Source organism: Littorina saxatilis, linkage group LG16 (assembly GCF_037325665.1).
Source record: "Littorina saxatilis isolate snail1 linkage group LG16, US_GU_Lsax_2.0, whole genome shotgun sequence".
Lineage (NCBI taxonomy): Eukaryota > Metazoa > Mollusca > Gastropoda > Littorinimorpha > Littorinidae > Littorina > Littorina saxatilis.
The window spans coordinates 51,942,709-51,950,699 of record NC_090260.1 but is presented as its reverse complement, the minus strand read 5'-3'; the positions used below and the strand labels follow the sequence as shown (position 1 = coordinate 51,950,699).

At 41.5% G+C, this 7,991-nt stretch overlaps 1 protein-coding gene across 1 annotated transcript in view; it reads right to left on the bottom strand.

Moving 5' to 3' along the window:
* LOC138951216 (uncharacterized) overlaps positions 1-7,349 on the bottom strand; it is a 214,233-nt gene extending 206,884 nt beyond the window's left edge. The window contains exon 1 of the mRNA XM_070322871.1: positions 6,772-7,349. The gene's annotated coding sequence lies outside the window, so the exon portion shown is untranslated. The remainder of the gene's footprint in view (positions 1-6,771) is intronic.
* Between the last annotated feature and the right edge of the window lie 642 nt (positions 7,350-7,991).

Sequence of the window (7,991 nt, the reverse complement as noted above, 5' to 3'; positions counted from 1 at the left end):
TGTAAATACGACACTACTGTCAGTCAGAGTGAACAACACTATGTAAACACGACGCTACTGTCAGTCAGAGTGAACAACAATATGTAAACACGACACTACTGTCAGTCAGAGTGAACAACACTATGTAAACACGACGCTACTGTCAGTCAGAGTGAACAACAATATGTAAACACGACACTACTGTCAGTCAGAGTGAACAACACTATGTAAACACGACGCTACTGTCAGTCAGAGTGAACAACAATATGTAAACACGACACTACTGTCAGTGAGAGTGAACAACAATATGTAAACACGACGCTACTGTCAGTCAGAGTGAACAACAATATGTAAACACGACGCTACTGTCAGTCAGAGTGAACAACAATATGTAAACACGACACTACTGTTAGTCAGAGTGAACCACAATATGTAAACACGACACTACTGTTAGTCAGCGTGAACCACAATATGTAAACACGACACTACTGTTAGTCAGAGTGAACCACAATATGTAAACACGACGCTACTGTCAGTCAGAGTGAACAACAATATGTAAACACGACACTACTGTCAGTCAGAGTGAACAACAATATGTAAATACGACACTACTGTCAGTCAAAGTGAACAACAATATGTAAACACGACACTACTGTCAGTCAGAGTGAACAACAATATGTAAACACGACACTACTGTCAGTCAGAGTGAACAACACTATGTAAACACGACACTACTGTCAGTCAGAGTGAACAACACTATGTAAACACAATACTACTGTCAGTCAGAGTGCACAACAATATGTGAACACGACACTACTGTCAGTCAGAGTGAACAACAATATGTAAACACGACACTACTGTCAGTCAGAGTGAACAACACTATGTAAACACAACACTACTGTCAGTCAGAGTGCACAACAATATGTAAACACGACACTACTGTCAGTCAGAGTGAACAACAATATGTAAACACGACACTACTGTCAGTCAGAGTGAACAACAATATGTAAACACGACACTACTGTCAGTCAGAGTGAACAACAATATGTAAACACGACACTACTGTCAGTCAGAGTGAACAACAATATGTAAACACGACACTACTGTCAGTCAGAGTGAACAACAATATGTAAACACGACACTACTGTCAGTCAGAGTGAACAACAATATGTAAACACGACACTACTGTCAGTCAGAGTGAACAACAATATGTAAACACGACACTACTGTCAGTCAGAGTGAACAACAATATGTAAACACGGCACTACTGTCAGTCAGAGTGAACACCAATATGTAAACACGACGCTACTGTCAGTCAGAGTGAACAACCATATGTAAACACGACACTACTGTCAGTCAGAGTGAACAACACTATGTAAACACGACACTACTGTCAGTCAGAGTGAACAACAATATGTAAACACGACACTACTGTCAGTCAGAGTGAACAACAATATGTAAACACGACACTACTGTCAGTCAGAGTGAACAACAATATGTAAACACGACACCACTGTCAGTCAGAGTGAACAACAATATGTAAACACGACACTACTGTCAGTCAGAGTGAACAACAATATGTAAACACGACACTACTGTCAATAGATGTTCAAGCTGATCCAACTGTGTGTGATTACATAATTATGTCTGATTCCAGAATAATCAATGAAAGGTGCTTGGCAGCGTATTTTTAGACTCAATGCTTTACAGAACAAGACAATCGAGAGTATATAGTCCGTTATGGGTCCGCCAACCCCCACCCCCTGTCGTGAATGATCCAGTGAAAACGTTACAATTTGAGAAAAGACACTGACAGGTATCCGTGACGCGTTATTCAAACAGTCGGAATTTCCAACTATTGTGCATTTTTCGAGTTCATTTCCCCAGCCCACTGTTTCCTTTTTGCAATGGGCCGACGGCCTACACAGCAAACCATTCGTTCGTTTGTTATGTCTCTCTGTCTGTCTCTCTCTGTCTATCTCTGTCTGTATGTCTGTCTGTCTCTCTGTCTCTCTGTCTCTATCTCTCTGTCTCTGTCTCTCTGTCTCTGTGTGTCTCTGTCTCTGTCTCTCTGTCTGTCTCTGTCTCTGTCTCTGTCTCTGTCTCTCTCTCTCTCTCTCTCTCTCTCTCTCTCTCTCTCTCTCTCTCTCTCTCTCTCTCTCTCTCTCTCTCCCTATCTCAAATGATCAGCAATATCTATTCTAAGTTCAGTCAAAAGCTTTTCAACGGGTTTTTTTCTTCACGATTCTATACAAATATTTTTTGGACTCGCGATTTGAAGTACAATAAATGGTTTAAGAGAGATAAGCGCAGATAGAACTAGTTCAATCACAGACACTGGCTGCTTTCACTCAGACGTGAATAAGGTGTGAATTGAAAGCGACACATACAAAGCTGTCGTCTGGGATGAATAGATTTCTTGTCATGTACACGTCCTGGGATTGTGATCGCGGTTTCTCTAGACAAGCGGGCACATGTTTCTCTAGACAAGCGGGCACATGTTTCTCTAGACAAGCGGGCACATGTTTCTCTAGACAAGCGGACACATGTTTCTCTAGACAAGCGGGCACATGTTTCTCTAGACAAGCGGGCACATGTTTCTCTAGACAAGCGGGCACATGTTCTACCACTGTCTTGTTCTTTAGAAAATATGGTTTTATGTAATTATGTCTAGCAATAGACGAATTGATTTCTATTTGTTTGTGACTGATGTTATGTTATCCAATAATGTATTGTCTAAATGAAGCAAAGGCGAGCAAAACCTTGTCACTCAGAGAATACAAAATGATATTTAACTCGTCAGTAATGTAAACTGGACACTACTGTCAAGAGATATTGAAGGCCAGGGATGCCAGCGAACACACAGTCACATCATCCTCAGTCTTGGCCACCAAATCATAACGTCAAGCCTCAAGTCAATTTAGTGAAGTCTACTTCAGGAAGTGGGTTATGCAAGTTTTGGCACTTAACTCATTGTCTCCCAGGTACAGATATATATCCGTACCCACTCAAATGGCTCTATCTGACCTGGTACGGATATATAAAAAAATGATTGATACCAACAGCGCTAAAATTTTATTTTCTTGTAGCAACTGGTTTGAATTTGCAAGAACTGCAAACACACTCGACATTTTTTTTGTTATATTGCTGGGGTACCGCAGCATGTTGTGAGAGACCCGCAACTCTAAGACGGGTTTGAAAAACTGCTTCCAGAACTTTGCATAATCCTCTGAGCAAATACCTTGAACTATCAGACATTTTATTTGAAGAACGTCCGGAAAGTAGGCGTAACATTGTGAACAGTGTGAACAGTGTGAACAGTGTGAACAGTGTGAACAGTGTGAACAGTGTGAACAGTGTGAACAGTGTGAAAAGTTTGAAAAGAATCCACGGCGTGATTGCTGAAATGCAGCGCCTTTTGTAGTGATACCGCTCCAAATAGCCTCAACACCTCCCGGTTTGGTGAAGAGTGAACTAGTTCAATCACACACACTGTCTGCTTTCACTCAACATTGAATAAAGTGTCAGGTGGGATGTGAATAAAGTGCCAGGGGGGATGTGAATAAAGTGCCAGGGGGGATGTGAATAAAGTGCCAGGTGGAATGTGAATAAAGTGCCAGGTGGAATGTGAATAAAGTGCCAGGTGGGATGTGAATAAAGTGCCAGGTGGGATGTGAATAAAGTGCCAGGTGGGATGTGAATAAAGCGCCAGGTGGAATGTTAAAGCGACACACAGTAGGCTGTCGTACGGGATCACTAGATCTCTCCCTGTACACCCGTCTTGGGATTTTTCTCGCGTTTTCTCTAGACAAGCTGGAACATGTTCTACCTCTGTTGGTTGTTTTGAAAATATTGTCGTGAACTTATGTTTAACAATCTGTGAATTGTTTCCATGAATGCATCATTGGTTGTTGATAAGTTGTATTTGGATAAAAATGATCGAATATACTGAATGAAGCAAAGGCGAGCTAAAAGTTGCAGCCCAGGGGATAGAAATAAACTCGACTCTACGGTAAACTTGACACTACGGTAAACTTGACACTACGGTAAACTTGACACTACGGTAAACTTGACACTACGGTAAACTTGACACTACGGTAAACTGGACACTACGGTAAACTGGACACTACGGTAAACTTGACACTACCGCATGTCAAGAAATATGTAGGGGTATTCAGTGACAGAGCAGTTGCTTCATATTAATCAACATACGGTGTTCGCTGGGAAGATAAAATAAGCACAACACACGTGTTGACCAACGGTGACTTTATGCCTTTCGACAGATTTAAACAACATTCTCGGTAGTTGTATAAAAAATGTTCCTGTTATTGCAGTACCGTTACCTCACTGCTAGTTAGAATGCAAACAAGGGTAATACGATTGAACAGTACGTCTTCAGGATGAGTATTTCCCAATGATAGCACTGGCGTTGTAAAGAGTTACCTCACTGCTAGTTAGAATGCAAACAATGGTAATACGATTGAACAGTACGTCTTAAGGATGAGTATTTCCCAATGATAGCACTGGTGTTTTAAAGAGTTACCTCACTGCTAGTTAGAATGCAAACAAGGGTAATACGATTGAACAGTACGTCTTAAGGATGAGTATTTCCCACTGATAGCACTGGTGTTGTAAAGAGTTACCTCACTGCTAGTTAGCATGCAAACAAGTGTAATACGATTGAACAGTACGTCTTAAGGATGAGTATTTCCCACTGATAGCACTGGTGTTTTAAAGAGTTACCTCACTGCTAGTTAGAATGCAAACAAGGGTAATACGATTGAACAGTACGTCTTAAGGATGAGTATTTCCCACTGATAGCACTGGTGTTTTAAGAGTTACCTCACTGCTAGTTAGAATGCAAACAAGGGTAATACGATTGAACAGTACGTCTCAAGGATGAGTATTTCCCACTGATAGCACTGGTGTTTTAAAGAGTTATCTCACTGCTAGTTAGAATGCAAACAAGGGTAATACGATTGAACAGTACGTCTTAGGGATGAGTATTTCCCACTGATAGCACTGGTGTTTTAAAGAGTTACCTCACTGCTAGTTAGAATGCAAACAAGGGTAATACGATTGAACAGTACGTCTTAAGGATGAGTATTTCCCACTGATAGCACTGGTGTTGTAAAGAGTTACCTCACTGCTAGTTAGAATGCAAACAAGGGTAATACGATTGAACAGTACGTCTTAGGGATGAGTATTTCCCACTGATAGCACTGGTGTTTTAAAGAGTTACCTCACTGCTAGTTAGAATGCAAACAAGGGTAATACGATTGAACAGTACGTCTCAAGGATGAGTATTTCCCACTGATAGCACTGGTGTTGTAAAGAGTTACCTCACTGCTAGTTAGAATGCAAACAAGGGTAATACGATTGAACAGTACGTCTTAAGGATGAGTATTTCCCACTGATATCACTGGCGTTCTAAAGACTTACCTTACTGCTAGTTAGAATGCAAACAAGGGTAATACGATTGAACAGTACGTCTTCAGGATGAGTATTTGCCAATGGCAGCACTGGTGTTGTAAAGAGTTACCGAGAACACAGCGTCACGAGTGTCCTCAAGGATGGCAAATGTTGATAAATCACTTTAACAAGGATCAGATTATTGCAAGGAACAGTGCGATGTTGACAGACTAACAAGGATCAGATTATTGCAAGGAACAGTGCGATGTTGACAGACTAACAAGGATCAGATTATTGCAAGGAAGAGTGCGATGTTGACAGACTAACAAGGATCAGATTATTGCAAGGAACAGTGCGATGTTGACAGACTAACAAGGATCAGATTATTGCAAGGAACAGTGCGATGTTGACAGACTAACAAGGATCAGATTATTGCAAGGAACAGTGCGATGTTGACAGACTAACAAGGATCAGATTATTGCAAGGAACAGTGTGATGTTGACAGTCTAACAAGGATCAGATTATTGCCAGGAACAGTGTGATGTTGACAGACTAACAAGGAAGAGTGCGATGTTGACAGACTAACAAGGATCAGATTATTGCAAGGAACAGTGTGATGTTGACAGACTAACAAGGAACAGTGCGATGTTGACAGACTAACAAGGATCAGATTATTGCAAGGAACAGTGCGATGTTGACAGACTAACATCGTATACTGTTTCTATGGTTTCCCTTGAAAATGCTGATAGCATGATACTCACCCAGCACAAACCACGCATTGAACATGTTGGGTTAAAACTCGAGGTTTAACGCTCGATGTCAAGACCGCAAACTAATTTCTCGCTCTTTCTCTTTCCCGTCCGTCCGGATCTGTCTCGATCTGTCTCGATCTGTCTCGATCTGTCTCGATCTGTCTCGATCTGTCTCGATCTGTCTCGATCTGTCTCGATCTGTCTCGATCTGTCTCGATCTGTCTCGATCTGTCTCGATCTGTCTCGATCTGTCCCGATCTGTCTCGATCTGTCTCGATCTGTCTCGATCTGTCTCGATCTGTCTCGATCTGTCTCGATCTGTCTCGATCTGTCCCAATCTGTCCCGATTTGTCTCGATCTGTCCCGATCTGTCCCGATCTGTCTCGATCTCTCGATCTCTACCTATACCTATACCTGTGATCTTCAATTATTGATCAATATGTAATAAAAAAAAACTAAAAAAACACGTTAAAATAGATGACATTTCTTGTTGTTATGTTTTCAGTCTGGATTTTTGGAACGCTAGCAGTCGAGTTGATTTGATAAATAAACCATATTTAAGCAGACGTTAAACTATGCAGCCAGTGTATCAAGGATATAACCAATACATACACACATACAATCTTACCTGTGAGTAAACGATCAGATGTTCAGGTTGGTTTGTTGGCTGGTTGGTTGGTGGGTTGGTTGGTTTGTTGGCTGGTTGGTTGGTTTGTTGGCTGGTTGGTTGGCTGGTTGGTTGGTTGGCTGCTTGTTGATATTTCTTGTCAAAAGAACCACGTGGTCCTACGAGAACAATTCAGCGTTCAATGTTGCCTTGGTTACAATAGCTTTCTTTCAGTCAGTGTTCAATGTTGCCTTGGTTACAATAGCTTTCTTTCAGTCAGTGTTCACAGTTATGCAGGGACTTGTAGAATATCGTATTACTCTCTGGCTTCTGAATGTGCTGGGTGGGCACTGGTTTGGCAATTCCACCAAGTTTTGTCATGCAGAAGAACACCAAGTCAAATCAGGCAGAAGAACACCAAGTCCAATCAGGCAGAAGAACACCAAGTCAAATCAGGCAGAAGAACAGCAAATAATTTCATGCAGAAGAACACAGAGTCAAAAACAATCTGAGTGTAGAAGTGAGTAACCTGAAGCCTCAAGTAAAGTTGGCGAATTATGCTTCACGAAGCTTCGGAGCTGAATGCTTGACAAAAAGACTTTGTCGACTTTTGGCTCAAGTACAGACCGTCAGTAAGGAATGTTCTGAACTGTATATGTGCACAAGTCAACAGTGACGACGCCCTGAGAAACCCAGACTTTTAACTGACATTCACACAACACGCTTTGATAAATAGACATAGAGCGAGTTTTCGCGAGGAACAGGGTTGAGCTACGGTAGGGTCACTGCGCATGTCTGGTTTTTTTCTTCGCGGAAACGCTGTTGGGTTGTGTCCAGTCGCGTCCCTTGCAACAAGATGGCGACAAGCGCGTTACGGATTTACTGTTGTGGAGAGTTGATGGACGACGATGATGAACAAGCAGTACTGTTTTATTGTTGATGTGAATGTAATGCCAAAACATCGAACTATCGATTCGAACGTCAATGAAGAAGTGAGCGTGAAAATCGAGCGCAAAACAGCCGGGTAAAAGTTCAGGGCGCTAAAGTACATTTGAGCCGAAATCGCACCCAAACTCCTGTTGACCTCATTTCTTCCCAAAATAAACATCACTGCTAAAATAAAATGCATTAAAACCAAGACAGTATCCAACCCAGTATCCTTAATTTTTGAAAGGCTAAGTGATTTACAACAAATGTCTTCTCACAATCCGTAACTTTGTCAAAAAATATTTGCAGAAGTT